This window comes from Ictidomys tridecemlineatus, chromosome 2 (genome assembly GCF_052094955.1).
Source record: "Ictidomys tridecemlineatus isolate mIctTri1 chromosome 2, mIctTri1.hap1, whole genome shotgun sequence".
NCBI lineage: Eukaryota > Metazoa > Chordata > Mammalia > Rodentia > Sciuridae > Ictidomys > Ictidomys tridecemlineatus.
In genome coordinates this window covers 211363006-211390570 of record NC_135478.1, presented here as the reverse complement: position 1 = coordinate 211390570, position 27565 = coordinate 211363006, and the positions used below count along the sequence as shown (strand labels likewise).

Sequence of the window (27565 nt, the reverse complement as noted above, 5' to 3'; positions counted from 1 at the left end):
TCTCTTGTTATATAAGAACAAATCAAAGTGGAACATTTCAAAGACTTTCTCCCAAATGATAATGACCAGAGCTTTTTTACAGGTCTAGGGAGATATCTTTGGATTTTTAAAATAACTGTTGGCTAATGAGGTGATGAAGATTGGCCGTCATTGTCAAACAGCAAGGAGGTGACAGAGGATAAGGAGGAACCCGTGTGTTCTCTGACTCCACTGCAATGCTGACTTTCCTTCTGAGGCTCGGCATGGATGCCCCAGCTGCCTCCTAATTCTGTGTCACCATGAGGCCTTCTCCTCAAATACGGTAGTATTTTGTCTTGGCTAAGTAAAACTGAAAACCAGTTTCAGGGGTTTTTTTTCCCCCAATTCTGGAATGATCTAGTTGACCATTTAAAACACACACACACTCACATACACGTCCTTCCGGGCTAGCATAGAAACCAAGCAGCTCTGGACCAATCATGGAAACAGGGCTTCACTCTCCATCCAAAACTATGGAGTTTCTTTGCAAAGCAACTGCTTTCCTTAGGTATTCCTGGTAGACCCATCCATGACCCATCATATTGCTGCCCACAGATCCTGGACCCAGTCCTACTCTATATTTTCCTGCAATTGCACTTTTATAAACCAGTTAGCCCATGGGATGCTGCTATGGTTTTAATGGTCCCTCCAAGACTCATGTGGAAATATAATTGCTATCATGACAGTATTAAGAGGTGGGAAATTTGGGCTGTGATTGTGTCATAAGGGCAAAGCCATTATCGTGGAAGTGGGTTAATTAGTGCAGGAGTGAGTTCCTGATGGAAGGATAAGGTTGATCCCTATCCACAAATCCCATATAATGCCTCCCACCATGCAATGACATAGCTAGAAGACTCCCCCCCCAGATGTGCCCCTCAATCTTGGATGTCCCAGCCTGCAGAACTGTGAGTCAAGCAAACTTCTATTATTGGTTTTGTATAGTAGTACTAGAGTTTGAACCCAGGGATGGTTTACCACTAAGCTACATCCTCCAGCCTTTTTTTTTTTTTTTGAGGCAAAGTTTTGCTGAATTGCTGAGGCTGGCCTGAAACTTGCCAAGGCTAGCCTCAAATTTGTGATCCTCCTGCCTTCAGCCTCCAGAGTTGCTTGAATTACAGGCATGTACCACCATGTACCACCATGCACAGCTAAGCTATTTATATATATACAAGACACCCTACTAGGCTAGGTGCCCAAACATGCTGGAAGAGCCTGAGGCTGCCATTTGTAGACTGGAGAAGGCCCACCCAACAAAATCTGGGAAGCCCAAGAGGTGTGACAGATTTGGAGCAACATGGAATCAGCAGGGATGAAAATAATTCTAAAGGTGCCCTGTTGAGAGCTCCAAAGCCACTAACTAGTAGCACCAAAAGCAGCTGCAAACTCATGGTACACTAGTAAGAGTGACTGCTGTGGCAGGGGAAGAAAGGACAGAAGCTGAGTCGGGTGCTTTGGTTGAGACACTTCTTGAATATTGATTGAAGCAGGTACTTTGGAGATGTCTCTCCAAATAGCATCAACAAATCAAGTGCTCTACTTTGCCATTAAGCTAAATATATGTGAATACCTGGGAAGGGATGGGGCTCACCTAAGGCTTTGGAGGGGCTTGGCAAGAGGGCCAGGGAATCCTGCCAGTCCTAGCCAATGTGTCATCCATTGTCACAGACAGTCCTGGTATCTGGGGGGCCAGAAAATGCTAGTGGGACCCCCATCGTAGGGAAGGCTCCCAGGGGCTCTGAGAGCCACACGCAGAGCACGTTCCTCCCCCCACTGGCCAGGGCAGCTGCGTGGAATTAATCGGGCGCTCAGACACACAGAACTTTTAAGTGGAAAAGGCACTTCCAGGAGAGAACTGATTAATGCGCTGCAGCCTTGGAGGAGATTAACGTCCGCACAAAAGGGAACCAGTCCGTGTAATTTATTTAGACTTTTAAAAAGGAGCCTCCCCAAAGGCTATTTCCACGAGTCACCATGGAACGTGGGTTTTAAAGGACCCGCTCTTGGAGGTTAATGCTGATGAAGATGTGTACATTTTCCTGATGCCAGTGACACACACCGTGGATGACGCGTGAGTTCTACCCTGTAGAGCAATTTCTGTCGCTCTGAAGAGGTAACCTCTTGTTCTTCTCCTTCTGAAGTTCCATCTTGTTCCACGGTCAACTTGATGTGGAATCATATGTAATAATTATGCATGTATCCTATCCCCCTGGTAGGCGGGCAGCTTGCCTTGGACAGGGACAATGTGTTGTTCATTTTTGTATCCTACTTCTGGCCAAGATTTCCTAACCCTAAATCAGGGAAGGCACGTGACCTCAGACCCTTGCAGCTAATATCTGCATTCTAAGGCTGTAGATGTTGCACGCATGCACCAGATGCAGCACCTCCTGCTCCCATCCCATGGTAGGGGCGGCTCTTCCTAAATCCTCTTGGTGGGTGGCCCTAATCTGCTGTCATCTCACTGCTTCCTGCTTGATGATTTCCCTGTCATTCCGCTGGTCAGGCCCGGTCCACTCACCTGAGATGAGCATGCTCCTCTCCCCATAGCGTCCTGAGCCTCACTGTGCCAACACCTCCCACCGCTCAGACTCTCGGGAGACCAGATCAATGTGCAGTGGTCTTCGTGACTCCTGCTTTCCCAGCTGCTTAGCTTCACCCTTTGGGCCACTCTCTGACCCACCCTTCCAGCATTGCTGCTCTTTAGACCCATCTTGAGAGCTGCCGCTCTTTTTTTGTGGGGGGGGGGGAGGGGAGACGGGGGGGGGGGGGGCGGGGATTGAACTCAGGGGCACTCCAACGCTAAGCCACATCCCAGTCCTACTTTGTATTTTATTTAGAGACAGGGTCTCAATGAGTTGCTTAGCACCTCGCCTTGCTGAGGCTGGTTTTGAACTCGCGATCCTCCCGTTTTAGCCTCTCGAGCACCTGGGATTACAGGCATGAGCCAGTACGCCGGTGGGAGCTGACGCTCTTGCCCCTATGACCTCCCGTCACTTTTCCTCTTGGGATGAAGTCTTGTTCTTTGTAACTCAACTCAGATGCTGTCTCCTCTAAGAAAATTTCTCTGAACCCCCAGTCTGGATCGTTGCCTTTCCTGTGTACTTATTAATCTATGCATTCAACAAATGCTTTTCTTTTGGGGGGGGGGTATTGATTCCTTTTATTTATATAGGACATTAGGATACATTTTGACATAATCACAAAAGCATGGAATATAATTTGCTTCAATTCAGTCCCCAGAATTTCCCTGCTCTGCTCCCCTTCCTCTACTGATCTATCTGAAGTTTACACACACACACACACACACACACACACACACACACACACACTTTAATTAGGATGTCCTTGATTTTGGGATTCACTGTGGCATGTGCATGTATGTTCATAGGAAAGTGTGGTCAGATTCACTCCGCTGGCTGTTCTTCCCTTTTGGTATCCCTCCTTCCTCCTTCTCAATCCCTAAGTCTATTCTAGTGAACTTTCCTCTATTTTGATGAATTTTCCTTTCCCTTTCTCTCTCTCCTTCTTTCTCACCCTCCTTTATTTTGTATTAGCTTCTGCATAACAGAGAAAACATTGATATTTGACTTTTGGAGACTGGCTTATTTCACTTAGAATTATCATCTTCAGTTCCATCCATTCACCGGCAAATGCCATGATTTCATTTTCTTTATTGTGTATAAACACCACTTTTTAAAATTCATTCATCTACTGAAGGACACCTAGGTTGGTTCCATAGCTTGGCTATTCTGAATTGTGCTGCTATAAACATTGATGTGGTGTGCATCATTGTAGTATTCTGATTTTAAATCTTTTCGATATAAAAAGGAGTGAGGTAGCTTGGGTCATATAATGTTTCCATTCCTAGTTTTTTGAGAAATATCCATACTGTTTTCCACTGTGGTTGCACTAATATACAGTCCCACCAACAATATATGAGTGGAACTTTTCCCTCACATTCTCACCAATATTATTATTTGTATTCTTGATAATTGCCATTCTGACTGAAGTGAGATGAAATCCCAATGTAGTTTTGATTTGCATTTCCCTTATTGCTAGAGATGCTGAACATTGTTTCACATATTTATATTTCTTCTTTTTAAAACTGTTTAGTTTTTTTGCCCATTTATCGATTTGTGTGTGTGTGTGCGTGTGTGTATGTGTGTGTGTGTGTGAAGTGTGTGTGTGTGTGTGTGTGTGTGTGTGTGAAGTTTTTGTAATTCTTTGTAGATTCTGTATATTAATGCCCTGAGGAGCAGGTGGCAAAGATATTCTCACATTCTGTAGGATTTCTCTTTATACTATTAATTGTTTCCTTTGCTGTACAGAACATATTTAATTTGATGCTATCCCATTTATTGTTTTTTTAAATATATTTTTAGTTATAGTTGGACACAATACCTTTATTTTGTTTATTTTTATATGGTGTTGGGGATCAAACCCAGTGCCTCGTGCATGCTAGGCAAGCACTCTACCACTAAGCCACAACCCCAGCCATCTATTTATTGATTTTTTTAAAAAATTTTATTTCTTGTGCTTTAAGACTCTTGTTAAGGAAGTCAGTTCCTGGGCCAACATGCTGGGGTGTTTGGCCTGTGTATTCTTCTAGTGGTTGCATAGTTTCTGGTCTCTTTCCTGGTTTTTGATCCACTTTGAGTTAAATTTTGTTCAGGGTGAGAGATGGGGTCAAATTTTATCCTTCTCCATATGAATTTCCAGTTTTCCCAGCATCATTTATTAAAAGGCTATCTTTTCTCCAAATTGTGATTTTGGCACCTTTATCTAGTCTCAGACAACCTGTTTATGTGAGTTTGTCTCTGTGTCTTCTCTTGAATTCCATTGTGTCTGTGTTGGTGCCAGTACCATCCTGTATTTGTTACTATAGCTCTATGGTATAATTTAAGGTCCTGTATTGTGATACCTCCTGCTTCACTCTTCTCATTTATTGCTTTGACTATTCTGGGTCTCTTATTTTTCCAAATGAATTTCAGCACTGTCTTTTCTAGTTCTGTGAAGAATATCATTGGCATTTTTGATAAGGATTGCATCCTCATTCAACAAATGCTTATTAAGCAGCTATTATGTGCAGGCATTTTGTTAGGCTAGTGAATACAATAGTAAACAAGACAGGCAAAGTCTCCACACTCATAGAGCACTTCATCTAAGGAGAAGTGCAGATGCTTTTATGAAGAGTTATAAAAAGTATTATAATTATTAAAATAAATGATCCTTCTTTGCCCTGAAAGGTGGATGGTGTATCCCAAAAGAAATATGATGGATACTATAATATCTCCATCAGCAATTATCTATAGTATAAGAAATACTGTTTTAGTTCTTAACCTGATAACTAAGGCTAAATTATATACAATATTTACATGTATTAGTTTCTTGTGGATTTGTTTACGACCTTCAGACAATTCTCTAAAAGTCTGTGTCTTAGGAAATGTTCAGAACCATTGATTTAACTAATGGTCCAGTTCTCCCAACTAAGCTATGTTCCTTGTTGTCCAAGGCTCTCATCTTTATGATCATCGTTGAAACGAAGCCTCAATAACTATTGAAGGAATGAATGGTTCATATTTTATTGCTTTCTCTTGTGGCCTTGAAAGGCAATGGAAGCAGGAAATCAAAACACACTCATCCAAAAGTTGATTCTCTTTCTTGTACAGAGTTGGATTCATTCAACCTACACTTCCTAGCTCTCACTATATGCCAGACTGAGTTTTTCAGCCCTCCTGAGAAACCTGGGAGGTAGGTGCTGTGATTTGGAGGTGGTGGAGCTGAGGTACAGGGAAGTTATGCAGCTTGATAAGGTCATAGGGCTGTGAGGTGGCAGAGGCAGGAGTCACCACCAGTCTGCTGAGTCTGTGCCTGTAATCACCACGTGGTGGTGAGACCTGTGTCAGCCGGCAGGACTAAGGGGGCCGGTGTCATCAGAAGATAGTTAGTGTGCCCGACAGCAAAGATTTCCACCATAACCCCTCTCTCTCTCCTTGGTGGAGAATGTCCTTCAAAAACAAAGCAGGGACACGCCGAGTGAAATCCAGAAGGCTTGTTTTTCACACTGCTACCAATGAGAGGGCTCAAGTGTCTGCTTTATAAGACAGGAAACTGCTCACAAAGCCAGGAGATTCGATTAAAATGTTATTGTCACAATTCTCATATTAAAAATGGAGAGAAAAAATGTAATAAACCTACAGCAATCATCAATGCATGGCTGATCTTTGACCCTGCTGTCCCACTCCCCCATTTTATCACCTGATGTCATGTGATTTCATCCTGGCATTTAAAAATATTGTATTACCCACTTAGAAACTGGCTAGAATTGAAATCACAACATCTTGACTATAGACTTGTCCCTACTTTTCCAGCTTTGTGTCCTTGGGCAATACCCTCTCTGAGCCTTCAGTATAATAGGCATGAAATATGGATGGTCATACTCTCTTCCCACATGGTTTTGAGGATTAGATAAGCCAACACATGTGAGAGCAACAGTTAAACTGTAGGATCCTGAATGAACCTTGATATAACCCTACTTCCATTGTGTCCCATCACGAGGATGGTGACAATTCTTTTTGTGGGTCAAGTGGGCGAGACTATGGTGACCAGTTGTTTGGTCAACACCAATCTAGATACTGCTGCAAAGTATGCCCTTAGGTGTGATCAACATTTACGATCTGTTGAATTTAAGTAAAGCAAATGCCCCTCCATATATGAGTATGCCTTACCTCCCAGATGAAGGTCCTCAAGGCAGAAATTTCCTGAAGAAGGAATTCTGCCTCTAGACTACAACATCCTGCTCATGTCTCTAGCCTTTGGACTTAACACTGCAACATCAACCTACCCTATCTATCTCCAGGCCTCCCGTTGGTCCTGGGGATTTGGATTTGCCAGCCGCACAGTGGTGTCTGCTTTCAAGTTGGGATTGGCCAGTGGGATCAGAGGTGACGGAGAGGTAGGGTGTTCCTTCCTCTTCAGAGGCAGGTGGTCCTGTCCACCCAGGTGGCCCTCTCTCCTCCCCAGGTCCCACTCTCCCCACCAAGCCCCCAGTACTGGGGTGACAAAACTCTGCCTACCTTGTCCCAGCTTGGGCACTATCCCATTGGCACCTCACTCCCTCATTGGCAAAGAGTCCTTTCATTAAAATTTCCTCAATTACCCAGTTTGAGGGTGCCCTCTGTTTCCACTGGGACCCTGACTGGTGCACACGCTAGAGAAAGCATTTTAACAGAGGGTCCACACTAGGTGGATCCGACACGCTCCCCAAGAATTCCATGAGGAAAACCCCAGTGCTCATCAATATCCGTCTTCCTGAGATCCCACACTCTCATGTTCCCAGGTCTCTGGGAAACTCAGTGAATGCCATCTGCCTCCCCCCCTTCCAGAGGTACTAGATTCTCTGAGATCCTCAAGCCTGCCCTTGACCTTTGCTGCATCCTGACAAGGGTGAACCAGCTTCTCCCCTGGCCCATCCTCTCACATCCATTTCCTTCTTTCTGTGTCACCCACCAGCCTCCTCTTTCCGGGTCCTTGAGCCTCAGCCAGCAGTTCCCGAATGCCCCTTCCCTGCCCACCTGCCCTGCCACCTGCAAAAATACTTCCCTTGTTTAAATTGCCGTTATCGCTTATTTTAGATGTGCTGTTCCACACATTCAGCCATTTCTGTGTCACTACACGGTTGTCCCCCCCCAGCGAACTGGATGTCCTTTCATTTCCTACTGTACCCACCGCAGAGCATGGCTCCCATCACCCTTCATCCCATAAATATTTATAACACCATTCCAAATATTAGCAGTGCGTCTTGAGAAACGTGTCCAGTTTTACCAGGAACCTGATATTATATTTAAAACCAGTCACCGCCTTTCCTTCTTTGGCAGCTTATTTTGGAAGCTAGAAAACATCCCTTGTTCCTAAAAATAATTTAATTAATTAAATTAAAAATTTGACCTCTATTCACCACCACAACACTGTGCAGAAATTTTTCTTTAAATAATTAAGAACATTCATAAACTACAAAGCAGCCCTTCTACCTTGCTATAGCAACCGATATCCATTTTAATGAGACGTTGATCCAGTGTAGTGATTTTGATGTTCCCCTGATTTCATTGAATTCGGATCGTGTGTGTGTGTGTGTGTGTGTGTGTGTGTGTGTGTGTGTGTGGCCCTAAATTCAGACTCAAAGACCAAAAAGTACAAACACTGTTTGAACGCTAATTAAAGTGGCCTCTAGGATATGGGGGACGGTGAGAAACTAAACAGTATCTCCCTGCTGGCCTCTTTCTCCACCCGAGCAGTTCAGAGTCAGCATTTCTGTTCTGGGAATTTGTAACAGCTGGTTAGTGGCCCATGGATGTGAATATGACCCGCCCCAGAGGCATCCATCAGCAGGGCCCCTTTGACATCCTCGCCCAACCGAACTCCACTAGTCCCTGGCACCTTGAAATGAGGGACCCTCCTTGGATAAATCCATTTCATTTATGTGACCTAAAGGAGGATTTTCTACTCAGTAGTGGTGAGAATTACCTGGGGCCAGGCAGAGTCTTGGGGACTAGGCCTGCTGGGGACCTGGGCATCCTGGCCAGCTAGATCCCACTGCCACCACTGGTCTGGGCTTCCACCTGGTTCGATAACCCATCTGGCCTGACATCTCCACCTGGCCTCACCGCCCCTCTGCTACCTAGAAGAGGTGACAGAAGAACTTTAGATTAGGTAATGAATGTAAAGAAATTCTGGTGTTATATCTTGGCATGTAGCAGGTCTTCAATCACACAGAAAGACATGTTATCTGCCTAAATCATTACAAGAGCCCTTTACATTTTCTTTGGGAAACATAAATATACACGGTGAGTATAGAAGTCATGAGACTCAACAAGGGGGAAACTCTTGCCATTGAGAAGCGGTTGAAATCACTTCATTGTAAAACCCTCTACCTCCTGGTTTCCTAAAAACTCTGAGGTGCACAGTATTCTTCCTAGAGTTTCAGATCCCCTGCTGCATGGGGATCTGACCTCCTTTAAAAAATGGGTCAGAATCTCATATGAGGACGCTAACCTGTGCTGTGCTAACTCTGCAGTTCCCCCTCCAGTTCCACAGGACTTAGATCCGTCAGATGGAGTCACTTGCAGAGCCTTGGGAGCTCCCCATCTCAGGATAGAATCATGGCTACTCACAAAGCCCTCCACGACATGTCCCCACTGCTGGCTCTTCAAACATATGCTATATGCATGACTTTCTCTGTCACTTACTGTACAACTCTTTTGAGCTATATCCCCAAGCCTTTTTTTTGTTTTGAGACAGGGCCTTGCTAAGTTGCTGAGGCTTGCTTTGAACTTGTGATCCTCCTGCCCCAGCCTCCTGAGTCTCTTGGTTTATAGGTGTGCACCATCACACACCTATGCATTTTTTTAAGGTAACATTCTTTAATTTTGGAGCAGTTTTAGGTTTACCAAAAAAAAAAAAAAATTAGTATTAACACCTTGCCTTAGAGTGGTACACTTGTCACAACTGATGAACCAATACTGACATATTCTCTGAAGTCCATAGTTTACAGTGGGTGCACTCTGTGTTGTATGTTCCATGAGTTTTAACAAATGCATAAAGTCACATATGTGAAATTAAACTATCATACAAACATAGTCGCACTGCCCTAAAACCTCTTGGGCTCCACCATCCATCCTTCTTCTCTCCCCCTAAACCCTTGGCAACCATTGATCTTTTTTCTATTGTTCTAGTTTTGCTTTAACAGGACGTGTTGAAGCTTCCTCCGTATCTTTTTGTGACTTGATGGCTCATTTCTTTTCACTTTCCATTGTATCATTGTATGGATGTGCTGCAGTTTGACTATTAAAAGATATCTTGGTTCTTTCCAGTTTTATAAAGTAATGTAATGAACATTCACGTGCGCAAGGTTTGTGTGGACATGTTTTTAACTCATTTAGGTAAACACCAGGGGGAATGCTTCCTGGAGCATATGGTAAAAATATAGATTTGTATGACACCGTTCAGCCATCTTCCAAAGTGGCTGTACCATCAGCAATGAATGAGAATTCCTGATGCCCCACATCTTCACCAACATTTGATGTTGTCCGTGTTTGGGGTTTTAGCCGTTCTGACAGAGTAAGGGTCCGGGGAAGTATCGGAGGAAGAGACCACACAAGAGACTGGCTCCATGCAATTGGCATAGGGGATTTATTAATTCAGCATGCTGAGGTTCCAGGCTCACTCAGGAAGATAGAGCAGCTCAGAGCCCAGAGCAGAGGTCAAGCAGAGCTTAAGTACACTTTTTGGGGAGGGCGGGGGGCTTTGCATACATCAGAACAAATCATCATGAGGCGCGGGAAAATTGAACAACAACTCTGAGACATGATTAGTACATTCATTGGCGTGAACAGGTCGGGTGGGGGTGATTGGTCACTCCTAAGCGGGGTACACATTCAAACTGATTGGTTTTGGGGCCTGGATGCCTATGTGCCGAGCTACTTGGAGCCCTTAGCTATTAAACAACGAGGGGACCAGGAGAAATATTTACTGGGCAGTTCCAGTATTGTCCTAACAGCTACAGGGATTACAGGTTCCAGGGGTAGCAGAGGAATTTTAACAATACCTAGTCTTTTACTTTTTAGCCCAGGCCTTGCAATTTAGAAACTTTACAGTGCCCAGTCTTTTACACTTTAACTCAGGCTTTTGCAGCTTAGAATCAGCTTAGAAATTTTACCTTTACAACAGGTGTGTGGCGGTGTCTTGTTTTTGTCTTAATGTGTTTTTTCTGTGAATGTTCAGGGCCTGGTGAAATATTAGGCAGAGAGTACATCTCAGTGGATATATGTGAAATGGAGGGGAGTGGCATGGAGTGGGGTGCAATGGACAGAAGTAAAGCTCCCCCTGGAAACTACACAGCTTTGGTGACTGTCAGCTGGCCAAGTGCCAAGGTTCTTCTTCTCCTGGAGAGGCCCCTTCTTGAAGAGAAAAGGCAATGGCATTGCAAAGGTCATAGGTAGTGATCCTGAAGTTCATTTTACTTCCATTAACAGTTGCTCCTGAGCAGTTGTACAGTTCCCAAGCTATGTGCACTCTGGGCTACTGGACCTATCTGAGTTTATTCTGGACTTCATGGGACACATTCCCTTGGTATCAATTTGCATAACCAAAGACTAGGTGGCTTGCACAGGTGTGATTCAAAAACCAGAGATCTTGTCCAGCCATATTGATTGCAATTGGGGTCTCTGTCTCTTCTTTATCTGTGTCTGGAACATCCATTTTTTTTCCCAGAGCCTGCTTATACCCAAAGCCAGCTCCCATTCACTCTTTTCCATAAGAAAGCCAATCCAAAACATTTATGATTTTTAATGATATTGGTGAAGATGCATAACACCGCACAACACATAACCTCCTACTACCTTGCTAGCTTGTTCTTCTTCCTTTTTACTCTTGAGCCCCAAGACAAAATAAAAACATAAATAAAGCTCTTCTTTTCTTACACAAAATAACATTGGTTCTTTCTCAGAAATGTTAGTCCCAGAAAACAGCCATGCTTCAAAGGAACTGACTGCAAAAGTGAGCTTTTCAAGGCATTTTCTCAAAAAAGGCAAGTCTCTTCCTAAGATGATTTTTTTTTTCATCTCATCATGCCTGAGAACTGCAGCTGAGTAGAGTAAGGCATCTGTCATAGAGACCATCTCCTGACCTGAACACAAGTGCTCATGGCTGAGTTCTGCAATAAAAGAGAAATCCAGTCTTCGAGAGTGTTTTCATCATTATCTCTGCAGGGCCCTGAGAACACCCAGCACCCACCATACTGAAGCCAGATTTAAAGTTAGGTAGTCAGTGTAGTTAGATAAATCGGGTCTAATACTGAGTGAAATCTAAAATGGACGCCATGCTGAGAATGATTCTGGGAAACCAACTCATGGAATGTTAATGAAGTCCCGAAAAGGCCCTAGGCCAAAGTCCATCCCAAAGGAATGTTAATGGAACCCAGGAAGCAGCCCCCAGCAGATTTGAAGCTAGCCCATCTCAAAGAAGTGTTAATGAAGTCCTTCCTGCCCAGATTACTTCTTTGGCCCACCTGTGTCCCACCCCTCAGGCCTTCCCACCTACATGCCATCACCAAAACTATAAAAAGGGGAAACAACGGCACTTCCGCGGATTCCACCTCTTGGGTCCCCTTCTTCTTCCCGGAGAAGTCTTTTCTGCTGTCCTTTAATAAAGCTTCTAATTTCTACTCTGACCTTGCCTCGGTGTGCTTCTTTGGTGTTATTCTTCAACACTGGGGAAGCAAGGACTCGTCACCCGTCAACAGCGGTAACAATATTGGTCCCATCAGTTATGCATTGATGGGTGATAATGTCAGAAGATTTCAGAAGGGCCTGATAGTTCTCATACCCAGATACTAGACCTTCAGATCAGACATTGGCTGGTGGCTGCTGCAGTGGTGGCCCAGGTGAAGAGTCCGGTCCAGGCCTCTATGATGCTTTTGGAGTTGGTCTGATCTAGTGTCATCCAATGAACAGATAGGAAGCCTGCAGGCCCAGTGCATGGCCAAGAGAACTAATGCAAAGAATTCACATGAGACACCCTGACCCCCAGGCTGCCTCAATGCTTTGGGAAGAATTTTAGCATTAAAAAGATTAACAACCCTGCAATCTCAGCAAGGATAGCAAGGTGACCGGATGAGGGTCTTTGTGTCAGATTTCTATAAAGAGTGAGAGAGAATCCAGACAATGAAGTTCGTGCTGGCCATTTGCCTTCCACAGCACATAGCAGGGTGGCTTGTCTTGCTCAAGGTTCTTTACAAATAACTTCAAAGTGTGGTGGAAACAGAATGCAGCTAACCTTCCCTTCTCTACTATCCCCCCATCTCTCTTTTCTCGTTCCTTTCTGGGGGACACAGACAAAGGGACAGTGTTACAAAGGTTCTTCTTCCTGATCCAGGAAGGGCAGAGACTGCTCCACCTCCAAGCCAAGACCCTTCTGAGTTTCCATGGCAGCTTCTCCCTCCCTCCATCATTCCTAGAACTCCCAAGCAACTTGGTTGACGCATGTGAATTAAGATCGTGGTACCTCTGGGCAAGTCATGCCGCAAGTTACCTCAGAAAGGTTAAAAGTCTTGTTCCTATAAATCTCAGAGCAAGCCCATTGGCTTTACAGCCTGCCAGACGAGTTCAATCAGCTTCACAATGTGGGAGCCACCGTCCATTCTTCTGGCTGTTCCATCCTCGCCATGTTGTCATCAATATCCTTTCAACCTTCTCAAGCTATAAAAAGATGGTGCACAAATTAAGAGAAGAGAATTGAGAGTTCAATGCTATTGTAAGTTTTACTCAATACTTGTTTGTTTCATCTAATGATCGGCATGGGGCAGGCGTGAAGAGTAAAGGAAAGTTTGTGTTAATGGTGATAACTCTTGTGCTGGAGTCTTCCAAGGAGATGCTCGTGTTATGCTGGCCTCTCCCCCAGGACTCAGGGTTGTTTAAGGTTCTCCCAACCCGCCTTACCTGCAGCCAAGTTACAGCCAGGCACAGAAGACTCCCTGACCTCGTACCATCTCCTCTCTCATCCTGGTACCTGCTGCTTCTTCCCTAGCATGCAGGAATGGGGTTCTCATCAGTTTCTCAAAGGCTGCACGCTTTGACCTCAGGATCTCTTCTTTCTTCCAAAAAACTGCAACGAAGCACCTCTTTGGACCCTCTACTCTATTTTTACACAAAAATTCCATGACTTTGCTCTTCTGTGGGTTCTTCTATATTTTATACAGGCATCAATGTCTGTAGCTTTCCTTCACACTTATACCACATAATGTTTAATATTTTTTGTTATATTCTCTCTCTCTCTCTCTCTCTCTCACACACACACACACACACACACACACACCCCACAGTAAAAACATTTCTCCCTAAGTCTCACCTCTCAGCATTTCTTTTACTTACACAGTTACCCACTTTCCATCTCATTTTCTACTATTCTGTGATGGAAACTTTAGACTTACAGTGCCCATATGCTCTAAGGCAAGTAATACTGGGACTTTGTTTAGGTTCCTTTGACTCCAGAGCATGGTCTCTCCATCCGAGGCCAGGTGTGGTAGTGAGAACCTGGAATCTGTCTTGATGCCAGCACTTTTCCTCCTGCCATCCAGACCTCCCATCCCTCTGTGTGCTGTGTTTTTTGTTGGGGAGGTTTGTATGCTCCCTTCCACCCTACTGTGCTAGCCTCAGGCATCCTGGCCTAACACCTCACTCAACAACCTCCCAGGCCACATTCCCCACCATCATAACTCTTATTCCTTCCTTCAGATGCCAGAGGGAGGCAATCTGTTCTATTTTTAGACCCAATTTATAAAATGAACCCATGTTTAGAATCATTCCAGCAGTTATTTTGGATAATATTTAGAGTTGCAGGGTTTGTCCTTGAGCAACAAAGCTAAAATTTGAACATGACCTTCCCAGCCTCAAACCTGAATATGAGGGAAAACCCATGAATTGAGAATAATAAAAAGGATTTATAATGCATGCCAAATTCCTTTTGGGGACAAAATGAGTATTTTTGAAAGAAATTTTAAAACTTGGTAAATAACATAGGATTCCACTCGAATAAGAGTCAAAGATATTTTTGTTTTAGAGTTCCATTATTTTTCTAGGTTCGTGTGGAGGGCCACACAAGCAATTTATTCTCAACCTACTTTTCTGTTATTTGATTTAGAAGACTGAACATGAAAGGGGAAGAAATATCTAGAGCTGAGGCTGAGTAGGTGTGAATCCGAGATGCATGGTGTTTAGTATTTCCATAAGGTATCAGGTTGCTTAAGGTTCTTTTTATGTTGATGTCAGCCTGTTCTCAAAATAACTTTTCTTCTGAATCTAGACTGTTCAAATTAATTTAATATTATTAGAATATTTTCAGAATGTTCTTAGCTATTCTCACCTGTTCTCCAGATGAACCTTATAATTATATTGCCAAGTGCCAAAAAACATAGTCCCATCAGAATATTGATTGAATTTTTTAAATATGAAAAAACTAATTTGGGAAGAATTAACAATTTTACAGTATTCAATCTTGTTACTACACACGTGTAATATGTCTCTGTTTTTAAAGCTTACATGTATAAGTAGTGGATGTATTTGGCTATTTTCCTCCCAAATTATGTTAATTTTCTGCTTTTTATATCTATATTTTTCTTTATATTTTATTATTTATATTTTTATTTTAAATTTTGTATTGGTGCATTATAATTATACATAATTATGGGATTCGTTATGCCATATTTGGACATGTTCATAATTAGTGCATCTCATTCCCCAGTACCTTCCCTTTGCCTCTTCTCCTTCCTGGTGGTTCACTTGCTCTACTCTATACTATTATTTTCATTTTAATTAGTGTGTTATAATTATATACATAAGCTTCTTTTTTAAAATATGATATCTGCTGTTACCTCTGCCATTTTATTCCATTTTCCTAAGACTTGCTCTAATCTATTCTTCCTCCCGCCCCCTAAAATAAGAACATGGTTTAAGTTTAAGAGTTTGCCTCTTAATAGAGCATTGGCTGCCCCCCATTGGACTTTGAATGAGGTGATTTGGTTTTTTTTTTCCCCCTTGTAGTTGTAATAGTCCATTTGATTCAAAAGCGGATTAAGATTCCTTTGTTTTATTTTAACTGACTGGATGTTTAGCTTTATTCCTTTGAGAATTTTGTTATTTGGGGGATAGAAAATTATTATTATTATAATTATTATTCAAGAAATAATAATTATAATAATGCCAATAGATAACAAGCATTGAGCCTTGATAAGCTCTGCAAATACTCCTTTCCTCTGTACGAAACCCATAAAAGTCAGCTATTCTTAAATATTCACATTTACAGATTAAGAAACCAAGGTTCTGTTAGGGAGCCAGAATGTCTCGTTCTGCATTCTTTTTCAAAAGTGCATGTAGTGATCTCAACTCATCTGAACACGTGGAGGTCATCGCTGGGCCTGGTATTTATGATCAGCTTTGGTAAAACTCCACAGAAGCTTGAAAAGAGCTCTGTTTACAGTGACTGACTTTGAAGTCGACCTATTCTTAGCATTCTTTGCCCTTATCTGCACTGCCTACTCCAACACAGAGAGCTTTCTTAATATCGCAGGGAGTGCGCTTCTATCACCTTCTACTGCGGGTGCCTGGAGCAACCCTCTCCTCACTACCTCCACTGTCATCTACTGCCGCTGCTTCTCTCCTGGTTTGATTCTGTTTCATAGCAGAGGCTGGCCTTCCTACATACTGCCAGCACGTGGTTGTAGTAAAATTCTGCATTGCTCACAGAGCTGGAGAAATTAGGTCTTTCTCTCTCCCTCAGTTCTCTTTCTGTTTCATCCAGTCTTGGTGGCGGGGGAAGATGAGGAGTAAAGTTGCCTTAATCTCTTTCCAGCTGGGTACTGGTCAGACTTCCTCTTCAGCTCTGTGGGTGGCTTGTAAGTCAGTGTGTGAAGCTCCTCCCCTGATGCCTTGTTCAATCAGGCGCCTGTATTCAATCTTTCTAGACTGAGAGAAGGCCTTTGCTCTCACCTCCCCTGGCTTTCTGAGATGGTGGCTCGAGTGGCCAGTAAAAGACCAACCGCACTGGCACAGCGATAGAACTGTGGATCCAGGTACCCAAAATTCTATGAGAATTTTTAAATCCTGTACTTCTGTTTTTGTAATAATCTAAAAAATATTATTATAGAGGTTAATCTCATCTCAGTGATAATCTTCAGTTGAAGGATGTTTGCATAGAATCAGATGTCATCCTTTATAAGTCACTGTCTTAAAAATATTATTTAACTTGCAAAATTGGATTATTACAATACTGTGTTACTGTTACATTTTCTGATTTTCATGTTTATTGTTGTTATATAAGAAAGTTCTGTTCTTAGGATTTAGATACTGGAATGTTTATGCATATGAATAAAGCCTTGATATCTGCAAATTACATTCAAATAGTTCACTGAACAAGTGTGTGTCTATGTACCCAGGTGTAGGTAGATAGTTGAGCAAATGGGATAAAATGTCAACAACTGTGTTAACAATTGGGGAATGGGGTGAAGGTTACACGGGTGTTCTTTGAATTTATTGCAACTTTTTTGAAAGTCTAAAATTGTATCAAAATAAAAAGGTTATATAAATGTCATGATTTTGATAGTGCACAAAGCATTCTCAAAATGTGAAAAAGGTTTTTTATTTTTTTCATTTAAAAGTTGAGAAAAATATCAATAACTCTTCTACTGTGCCATCAGATTAGTCACCAGATGGACCTATTTTCCTTTTCCACTTGGAATTTTCCATTGGCTCCTAAACACTGCGTTCAAAGTGCCTAGCCTGGCCTGCAAGTTGCTCTGTGACATAGCCTTTGGTCAGTTCCAGCTTCAGCTACTCCTTCCCTTTCATTGTACAACACCAACTGCTTGTGGCTTCCTATGAGCACCTTATTGCTTTATTCTCCTGTGGCTTTGGCTGGTTTAGTCCAAAATGCAAACTCCCAGATTTCCCTTCTTCATACACCCTTCTCTCTCTGAGTAACTGTTAACCATTTGTTAAAACCCAAATTAGGTCCTCCCTTCAGGAAGCCTTCCTGAATCCTCACAGGCTAAGTGTGTCCCCTCTGGGCTCTGGTAGCTCCCTCTGATCCCCTACATCATGACCTCTTAGTGATGTCTGTGTCTCCTTTGGACTGTCAGCTCCAAGAAGGCAGAGAAGTTGCCCTTGCTCTGTGTCCTGCACACCTAGCATGGTGACCAGGAACAGAGATGACATATGTTATCTGGGGAGCAGAGAAACCTAGCATATGGTTCTGTTCGTGGGGTCCTGTGAGGTGTGCAGGCAGAGAACATGGCAGGGGTGAGTTAAAAAGCTTCAGAAGAATGTCTCCCTCATATATCTCCCAAGCCCCTTTGCCATAAGTTTGAAAATTTTACATTAATGTCCTTTGTTTAAAGTGCTGCTTCTAGAAGGAGAAAGTTTAATGGCATCATGGTTTCTGGTGTGGTTACCTACTAACATATATTATTATAATGACACAGATTATTATCACTAATGAGTGTCCTGCTTGTAGAGTTCTTTATGTTTTCTAATTGATAACATTTTTTGAGAGTCTCAACAGCCTTTACAGGTGTCTAAATCTTTACATATTTTTTCCAGCCCAGCAAAGTTGCTGAATATAATAAATTGCCAATAAAATGATATTGATTAAATAATGAACAAGTATTATACTCCTGATATCATTAAATGCTCACATCCAAAACCTAAAGCCAAGAGAGACCCTGGCTGTAAGTCTCCTTACAGTTGATGTCAACTACTAAAGGGTAGGCTGGGTAGAGTCTAAACAGGAACTCCCTCTAGCTGATGTGCTGATCCCATAGATGTTTGGGGTCACTCACAATTTGGGGCTGGTAAGCATAAACTTTTTGAAGAAAGAGGACAAAGATGGATTTACCTGAGCCCCAAATAGGTGACTACCTCTTCTTAGTCCCACCGATTCAGCAAGGGGTTAATGGAAGCTTTCAAGCAGGCTAGATAATTAACGGGATTAAATCTCTACCTGTCAATTAAGCCAATATATTTGAGCATAATACTATTTAATTCTGTACCAGTAACAGTGCAATAAATCAAAGTTTACAGATGTCTTCAGCAAGCCCTTGATGGATGAAACACTGTAACTCAGAGGTGCATAGAAAATCTCAAATAAGATAACCTCCCATGTGATTAATATAGCTGTCTGCATTAGCATTGGCTCCAGAAGGTTCCAATCCAAACATGTTTAACATCACATACTTTATTGTGACAGATTTAGACACCTGAACTAACTAACCAGGCAAATGGTGTTTAATTATAGTGACTCATTATGGACCTCAGCAATAAAGCAGGGACACAGAATCATATGTTAATTCCTATCACACACACATGTCATCAGCAGTCCAGCATCCAGAGGGTCTTAGAGGGCCTGGTGCACAAAACCCAGAACAGCACTGATTCCTGTAGGGACGGCCTTCTTTCTGTCTGTTCAGTTGTGCTTGTCCCCAAGTCTAGTTGAAACTGATTAGCCACAATGAATGTCTTTATTGACATTTTCTCATTAAAAAAAAAAAAGAATTGAGAGTTAAGTCTTTATTTTCGTAGATGAAGAACAGTACCTCCATAAGAACATATGGATGGCTGGGACTCTGTGGTTGAAGAATCTAAACAAAATATTTGTCAACCTCCTGCATGTATTCTGGAATGCAATTCCAAAAACATGGCCTTCTAAGCAGATATACAAATGTGCATTTTTAGAAGTGGGCTAGAAATGTTCAGATTTAAAAAAAAAAAATTCAACTCCTAGTCTTGAATTTACTCATGGGAGATTTTTCTTAGTGTCATCTGAGTGTCAGGAGGTGCACAGCTAGTGAAAACTTTACCAGCAGGATCAAGGGATTTGACTTCATCTGTGCTTGAAGTCACCAAGTGTGACAGTGAAGAGTGGGACTTTGTGATTGACTAATAAATCAAAAAGGAGTGCTAAAGACTGTAGTAACAATGGTCTGGGAAAGAAACGAGTTGTAATCCATACTCTACTCTCAAGCCACGTCCCTTGTATTTGGGGAGAGCAGCTAACACATGCTAAGGATCACAGTTGTGCTACTATCTATACCAGATACAAGAATTCAAGGAGGAGAGAAGCCAGCACTGGGGCAGTTAGAAATCCTCGATGGAGAATGTGCATTAGCTAAATGTTTAAGAAAGGGAAGGGTTTGGTCAGGCAGAGAAGATGGACCAGCACCTTTGAAATGGGAGAGACAACAGGAATGAATGTGTGAGGGAGGGAGAATGGAGAGCAATTTGAAGGGTGTGGGTTGCTTACCTGTAATAGATCAGATCAGCAGCGTGATAAAACCCCATCTAGAAAAAGAGCCAGAACCTAAAACCAAAAGCAAGAGAAAGGCATTTAACATAAATAGGTTGCACATGCTACACAAGAAGTGAGTTTTAAGAATCCTGGTCTAGAAGTGGACAGAGTGGTCTTCACAAAGACATGGGAGCCAGAGCAGGTAGACAGGACATGACCATAAGACCAAGGAATAAATGCATGAGCATTCTGACTATGGAACGTGGAAGTGGAGATGAAATCTGAGAGATATTCCCCAACATTCTCTCCACCCAAACACTCACCTTACTCCTGGACTGGTGGCTCCAAACCAGTCACGACCATAATATCTTTCTCTCCAGCAATCACTTTGGAATTGGGCATGAGACCCCTTCTGGCTAATGACAAGTGGCTTCTGGGAAAGAATTCTTTTCTTTATGTGGGAAACACAAGATGAGAAGGTCTCACTTCTTCCTCTGGACATTGTCCCATCCCAAAGGGATGTCTGGGACTGTACAACATGTCATTCTCAGCCTTGAAAATAATCTTGAGATGAGCCAACCCCAACCCCAAGAAGCCCCTAGATCTTTCAACAATGCAAGATCTTACATGTTCTTATTATTTATACTTTGGATAGTGGAGTTTGATACTTGCAGCCAAAATAAGTGGTCCACAATCCTATTTTCTTGAGTTGAGGTTAGAAGATCTTGGTAATATGCTGCAGAATGAGAAGACAGGAGAAACAGGAGTTGGGGGGCTGATTCAGAAATTATAGCATGCTTTAAGTTATGACATGTAGCTTTTAAAGGCTTATTTCATGATTCTATTGCTAAACAAACAAAAAAATTGTTTATTTATTTATTTTGGTACTGGGGATTGAACCCAGGGGCACTTTACCACTGAGCTACATCACCACTCCATTTTATCTTTTATTTTGATACAGGGTCTCACTAAGTTGCTGAGGCTGCCCTTAAATTTGTGTTCCTCCTGCCTCATCCTCCTAAGATTCTGGGATGACAGGCAGGTGTCCCAGTGCCCGACAAAGCCCACTTTAAAAGTTATGGCACACAAACTGAAGTTCTTTGTTCCTCAGATTTGCTAAAATTGGTATTTTCTTTTATTTACATCAACAAAGATGGCACTAACTCAAGTGGGAATTAGTGTCTTTCTCTTACCTGTCTGAAGAGTTGTAAGTGATACCAATAGAGATTTTGGTTATTCTTTTAGAATGGTGTGAGATGGTGGCTGAGCTTTTAACTCTTAGTATTTACAGGTGACTCTGGCTCATTTGAGAGCTGAGTGGCCAGCTGAATGTATAGCCAGGATAATCCAGATGTGCCATAATAACAACACAAATATCCCAAGGGATCAGCAATAAGAATTTACTTCTCACTCACCAAAGTGGAATTCGAATGCTCCAACAGCTGTCCTCCCTGAGGACAGATACTTCTCTGTCTCTCTCAACGCCGGCTTCTCTGATCACCATGACAAGAACAGAAAGGGTTGAAGGTTCTCAGCCCAACAAATAGATATTCAGTCCTAATATGGCCCCCCACCCCACAGCTCATTGGCTGGAACCAATCACGTGATCTGCCTAACTGCAAGAAGATCAGGCCTTGCGTCCTCCCTAGCTCAGATATGTGCAGAAATGCCCAAGATGGGGCAGGTAGGGAGATTTCTCTGCCCTCTTCATTTCTGCCTCCCAATGTCTCTCTGATGCATATACCAACATGTGAGCCCCCACCTGATTTTCAGTGGTAACATTCTGAAGGGTATTACCAGGTCCTGAAGGTTTAACTCTATAAAGAGAGCTATGAGATCTTTAATAAAATGAATATGGATTGAGAATTAGAATCCATCAATAATGACTCTTGTCTTGGTAGACTTTCACAGGGCTGCTTTTCACTTACTAAGTAGCCTAGTTTGGAAAATTATCCATCCTGATCTTGCCTTCCCTGTGACTCCTAATCCCCTGAGCTCAATACCTTGCAAGGAAACCGTTAAGATAGAATGGAACTGGATATAGCTCAAGTGGGTGAGGTATTGACAATAGCACACAAGGAAATCAAATATACCAGACTTCAATAAGAGGGATAAGTGAGGTTTTTCTAGGGAAGATTCTAGATAGTCAGGTGCTACTTCAGATCCTCTTTTTGACAAACTGTGGAGTGCTTTGACTTGTTTTGTGAATTGATGTTGGTACATTTCTCCTAAACTTCTCAAAATTTATTTGCTTTTTTTGAGCAGAGATCTGTTAGCAAAAGTTACCTCCAGTCCAGTGGGCTTCACACAAATAGAAGAGCTGCTTTTATAAGCAAACTGACCAAAATCAAGCCTGAGAAAGATCCCTTGAAATATCAGTTAGATTCAGCTGCGGGTGTAGCTCAGTACCAGAGTGTTTGCCTAGCATGCATGCATGCATAAAGCCCTGGGTTTGATCCCCAGCACCACCACCCCAAAATCATTTAGATTCAATACTTAACAACATCACATTTTACCAAAAGCTTTTAGTTTCCCTGGAAATCCATCTTTCAGATTGTTAGTAAAAATGTAAATTGACATACCCGTGCTTTCACAGAGATTTGGGGGATTTCTCTGTATAATCTCCCCTCCGAGAGTCTAAGGATTAAAGTGTTGCTCAGATATGTGCATAAATGGCCAAGATGGGGTTGGTAGGGAGATTCCTCTGCCCTCCTCATTTCCACCTCTAATCTCTTTTGCTCCTCCTCTCCAAGGTTTGTTTGATCAGAATATGGGACACTCCTAGAGCTACATATGAGCAGTGGTGGGGATACCTGCACCTAGAGCCAGTACTCTAGGTTCTACATTCCTTCCTCCTTATTCTCAGTGATCTTAAGTAGCCATCAATAAAGTGAAAACTTCTCATACTACAAGCTGCTAGATTTCCCACCACCTTTACAGAATAGCAGGTAGAAAACTCCTGAAACAAACCCTAAATGGCAGCCATTCTATATTTAAGTCAATCTGCTGGATGTGTGGCAAGGTTGTAATGTGTAACCTGCTGCTTGATAGATATTCCCCTAACATTTTTTGAACAAATAGCTGAGTAGGATAGTTTAAATTTGCATCTGATAACTTTTTTTTCTCTCTCTCTTAATCAAACAGGCCTGATTTGGGATCCCCGGAGCAGTTCCAACTTGCTCTGTGGCCTGGGGAAATTATTTAGCTTCTCTGAGATTAGTTTTCTCATTAAATGGAGAAGATGATGATGAAATAATAATATTGCACAGTTTTGTTAGGAGGACTTAATGAGATAAACCACAGCTGTCCCTCTTTATCCAAGATTTTACTTTCTATAGTTTTAGGTGCCCAAAGCCAGAAAAGATCCAAAAATATTAAATGGAAAAATCCAGAAATAAATAATTCATATAAACTTTGTATCATTCTGAGTAGCTTGACAAAATCTCACACATCCTACTCTGTCCTGCTCAGGACATGAATCATTCTGTCCAGCATATCCACACTTTATATATGCTGTCCACCCAATAGTCACTTAGTAGTTTCTTCAGTTATCTTATCAAATGTCACAGTATCGCAATACTGATGTTTAAGTGATCCTTGCATAGCAGCATCGTGTTACCCCTATGTCACTCACCTCATTCATCTTATCATTTTTTCATTTTATCATCTCACATGACCACAAGAAAAAGGGTGAGAATAGTATAGTAAAATATTCTGAGTGATAGATCACACCCACTTAACTTTTGTTATAGCATGATGTTATACTTATTCTAGCTTATAATTAGGTATTGTTTTTATTTGTTACTTTGTCCAATTTATAAATTAAATTTTATCATAGATATGTATACATAGTATCTATACATAGGAAAACAGAGTAAATATAGGATTAAGTACCATCCACAATCCCAGGCATTCACCAGGAGTCTTGGGACATATTCCCTATGGGTAAGCAAGGACTACTAGATACAAAAGATCCTGATAATAATAATACAATGACAGGGCTGAGGTTGTGGCTCAAGTGGTAGAGTGCTTACCTAGCCATGTGGTGCACTGGGTTGGATCCTCAGCACCACATAAAAATAAAATAAAGATATTATGTCCACCTAAAACTAAATAATAAATATTAAAAAAATACTGACAATATTGTTAATAAACTTTCATATATCTTCTCATTCTCTGCATTATTAATGCAATATGATTGGAGTGCTTTTGGGTTACTTGTTTCCAAGTTCCTAATAACAGCAGGGCACTCAGGTCATATGATGATCCTGACTTTCTCCAAGCTCTTTACTAGAATTTCAGTTCTGCCATCAGTCATCTGGTCAACCAGCTCCCATCTCTTAGCTCTATTGTCCAGTTTTCATTTGACAAATGAATTCCAGGAACAGGATCATTCTTGATTATTCCTTTTTCATTATTATTTGGGAGCTGGCAATACATTGGGTCAGATATTGAAATAAATAATAAAAAGTCATACATTGAACAGGCTCACTCTTATCCCTGAACTTGACCACCCCATTGGTCAGCTTCCAGCTCTCACTGATAATCATTTTTATTATAATCTTACATGGTTGGGGTTTTTTCCATTTCATAGGCAAAACTAAGCACAGTTTACTTAGTGCTTTACACATTGCTGTTATCACCTAGTGAAAAATATCCTCAGGCTCTTCATATATTAGAACATACTGAGTCTAGATTTGTGTTGCTGTTACGGCTACATGGGATTCCACAGGGTGGATATATTTACTTGGCCAATACTTTATTGTAAACATTTATACTTTTCACATCTTCCATTATTACAAACAAAACTAATAAATAATTTCATACTCAAGTATTTCATGTATATTCAGATAATCAGAAGAATAAGTTCTCAGAAGTGGTTTTGCTGACCCAAAGGACAAATACACTCATTTTTGATAGATATTGCCAACTTGGTTCTTATATTAATTCCACCATTTTATATTCCCAATAGCAATGTCTAAGAGGATTAAACAACACATTTAAAGCAATTGAACAAATGACAGATAAAGATTAATAATGAGATTAAGAACCATAGATAGGTTATAGGTTAAAATTATTTATTAGAAATGGAAAAGTTCTGTGTTGGTTGTAGTGAAAGTAAGGATCTGAGATTTACAGCTCAAGCAGCACTGATCCCACCTTCTCTAAAAATAATGGCAACTTACTCTGCTTAGCACATCTCATCCTACCAAACCCTTTGTTCACTAGCTCAATTAAGCTTCACAAGATCACATGAAGAATGTGAAAAAACTTCAATCACTTTTCCTACTCACAGAAAGGTCAAGAGAGATATCTTTGGTGAAACAGCTAGACTCCGTGAAGCACTGGGACTCGAGCCTCAATCTGCTGACTCCAGATCTGGGGCTGTTTGTTGGAAGAGAACCTGGTTGGAAGCCAAATGTTCCTACGACCTCTCATCTCTTTGCCCTCCCCTGCCACCCTCAAGCTTCTTCTCACCCATCTACTCCCTCCTGGTCATTCCCACTTTTCATGTCATTTTTTAAAAATCTCCAACTCCCTTAAGGGTAGTGAGATGGCATTTTGATGCCCAGGTGCCGACTCTTCAGCCCACCTGATTTCAGCCACACCCACACTGGACAGTTCCATACACACTGACTCCTCAGTTCCCACCTCAAGCATCCACCACATCTCTTCACATTTTCTGCTTTGGGGCATCTTCTAAAGCCAAAGGATCTCACTCAAGCTGGAAGTGCTTATGGAGGGGTATGAAACTCTTGTGGGTGATCTTCAACCAGTGGAGGGCAGAACAGAAGTTAGAGGATAAATGTCCCAGCCACCATTTTTAAAAGGGAATCACTCTACCAGAGATTAAGGGTCTGTTGTCACAGCTATAATCAGCTGCACACACATCCTAATCAGCTCTTCCTCCTCCATGTCTCACTCTCCATTATTACAAACAAACATCTTCCATTATTACATTATTAGTCCTTTATTCCTGCTTCCTGGGATCTCCCAAGATAATGCATACGGAAGTCCTCATCCAGTTCTGCTTTCCACACATCAGTTATGTATAGGTTAAAATAATTCCTGGGTGGGGGGAGCATGGGAGATTTGAGAAGGGATATGTAGAAACTGAAAGTCATTCTGGGACAATGAAGAGTATGATCAGGAGTCAGATAAGTTGAGCTATTCATGGAATTGCCTCTGAATTAGCACATGACCTTGGTAAATCACTTTCCCTCTCTGGACCTCAGTTTCCTCATACGTAGAATGGATATAGTATTCCCGCTGCCTGATATGGCTCTGAATCCTGTTTGTGTGCCATTTAACCTCTCACTCCTACCACACCTGACCAGCTCCTGAGAGGCAGCATTAATCCATCCATAAGGTTGGAGCCCCATTACCTAATTACCTTCTACTAGATCCCCATCTTACAGGTTCCTCCACCTCAACACTACCACATGGTGGACCAAATCTTAAGCACTTTAATTTCTGAGGGATAGACCATATCCACACCATCAAATTGCCACAACCACATTCCAGCTTGCAGACATTTAGGAAAAGTAATTTTTATTTAAATAACTAATGCAAATCTTGGGGAACAACTTGCAGTTGGCTCCTCCCTCCCTGGTCCATGAGCCCCCTCTTCGCTTCTTTATTATTCAATGCAGGGCCAAGGCCTTCATTCAGGAATAGCAGGAACCCAGAGTGTTGGGGCAGAGAGAGGATCATAAATACAGAGGGTGGCACTTGTGGTACCCAGCTGTTCTCAGCATGCCAGTGAGAACAGAATATAAATCATGGACTTAAAATTCAGCAGGAAACATGCACACTAGTAGAAGAGGCAGTTGTGTTGGAGGGGTTAAAACACGCGAACTGGGACATTGAAAAAGACCATGGATCATTCTTCCTGCAGGCTCTTTCAGAACTCCAATGTCACTTATCACGGCTGCCTGGAAACAAGAAGCTGAGCAAGGTGGTTGCTTGAGACTCATGATTTTTATTATTCTTGTCTCTTTACAGTCTTGTTATCCCCCCATACCAAAAAAATAACATAAAAATAATCTATATAAATAGAAATGGTACCTCAAGAAAAAAATCAATTCCTGGATAATTTTACTTTTGTGTTAAGAGATTTTCTTCCTTTTATTTTTCTGACTTAGACTATTTGCATAGAAACGGAATCACTCATGCCATTTCTCTTCGTGTTAGTGCTCTTGTCTGCTTTGTGACATGACAATCACTGTGGAGATGACTGCATGTGTCAAGAACAGACAATTTCATAATTTCAGATAGAGGATGATTTACTCCATCCTGGGCTGATAGTTAATGTGATCCTTTGGGCTCTTTCACCACTTTCGTAAGAACAAGAAAAAAAGAGAATTCTGCAGATTAATATTTTTATAACTTATTTCATACTTATTCTCAATTCTTAGAGTAGGTGCCCATCAAAGGTCATTGTCACTTTACAATTGTAGTAATTCTAAATGCCAACAGAATATCTCCTGGTTTGGGGTCTTGCAGAAAAGAGGTCCTAGGCATTCAGGAACAAGAACACCACAGTGTCACAGGACTGAGTTAATTAACATCTGACAGAATCCTGAAGGGTTTGCTATTCCAAGGCTCTGGGTTGACCTCTGCCTCCCCCTAAACATATTACTCAAGCAGCTGAAATTTCATAATGAATATTCTTGCTTGGCCACCTGCTGAGAGGCCCGAGCTTCCTTCCTCTGAGCCT

The 27565-nt window shown here is 41.9% G+C and overlaps 2 long non-coding RNA genes across 15 annotated transcripts in view; one reads left to right on the top strand and one right to left on the bottom strand.

Annotated features, from left to right (window-relative positions):
- Positions 1-10184: 10184 nt before the first annotated feature.
- The window catches only part of LOC120891641 (uncharacterized), a 28324-nt gene continuing 10943 nt past the window's right edge, over positions 10185-27565 (bottom strand). For 4 of the 12 annotated variants that reach the window (XR_013435394.1, XR_013435395.1, XR_013435399.1 and 1 more), the window contains 4 exons: positions 20169-20581; positions 19861-19917; positions 13509-13674; positions 10185-13268 (listed from right to left, as the gene is read on the bottom strand). This is a non-coding gene — a long non-coding RNA (uncharacterized LOC120891641). Of the gene's footprint in view, positions 13269-13508; positions 13675-19860; positions 19918-20168; positions 20582-21260; positions 21339-23879; positions 23908-27565 lie in introns of all 12 variants that reach the window. The other 8 variants (XR_013435401.1, XR_013435397.1, XR_013435396.1 and 5 more) reach the window with 5 other exon arrangements.
- The window catches only part of LOC144375459 (uncharacterized), a 32431-nt gene continuing 17867 nt past the window's right edge, over positions 13002-27565 (top strand). For 2 of the 3 annotated variants that reach the window (XR_013435406.1, XR_013435407.1), the window contains exon 1: positions 13002-16636. This is a non-coding gene — a long non-coding RNA (uncharacterized LOC144375459). The remainder of the gene's footprint in view (positions 16637-27565) is intronic. The other variant, XR_013435405.1, reaches the window with a different exon arrangement.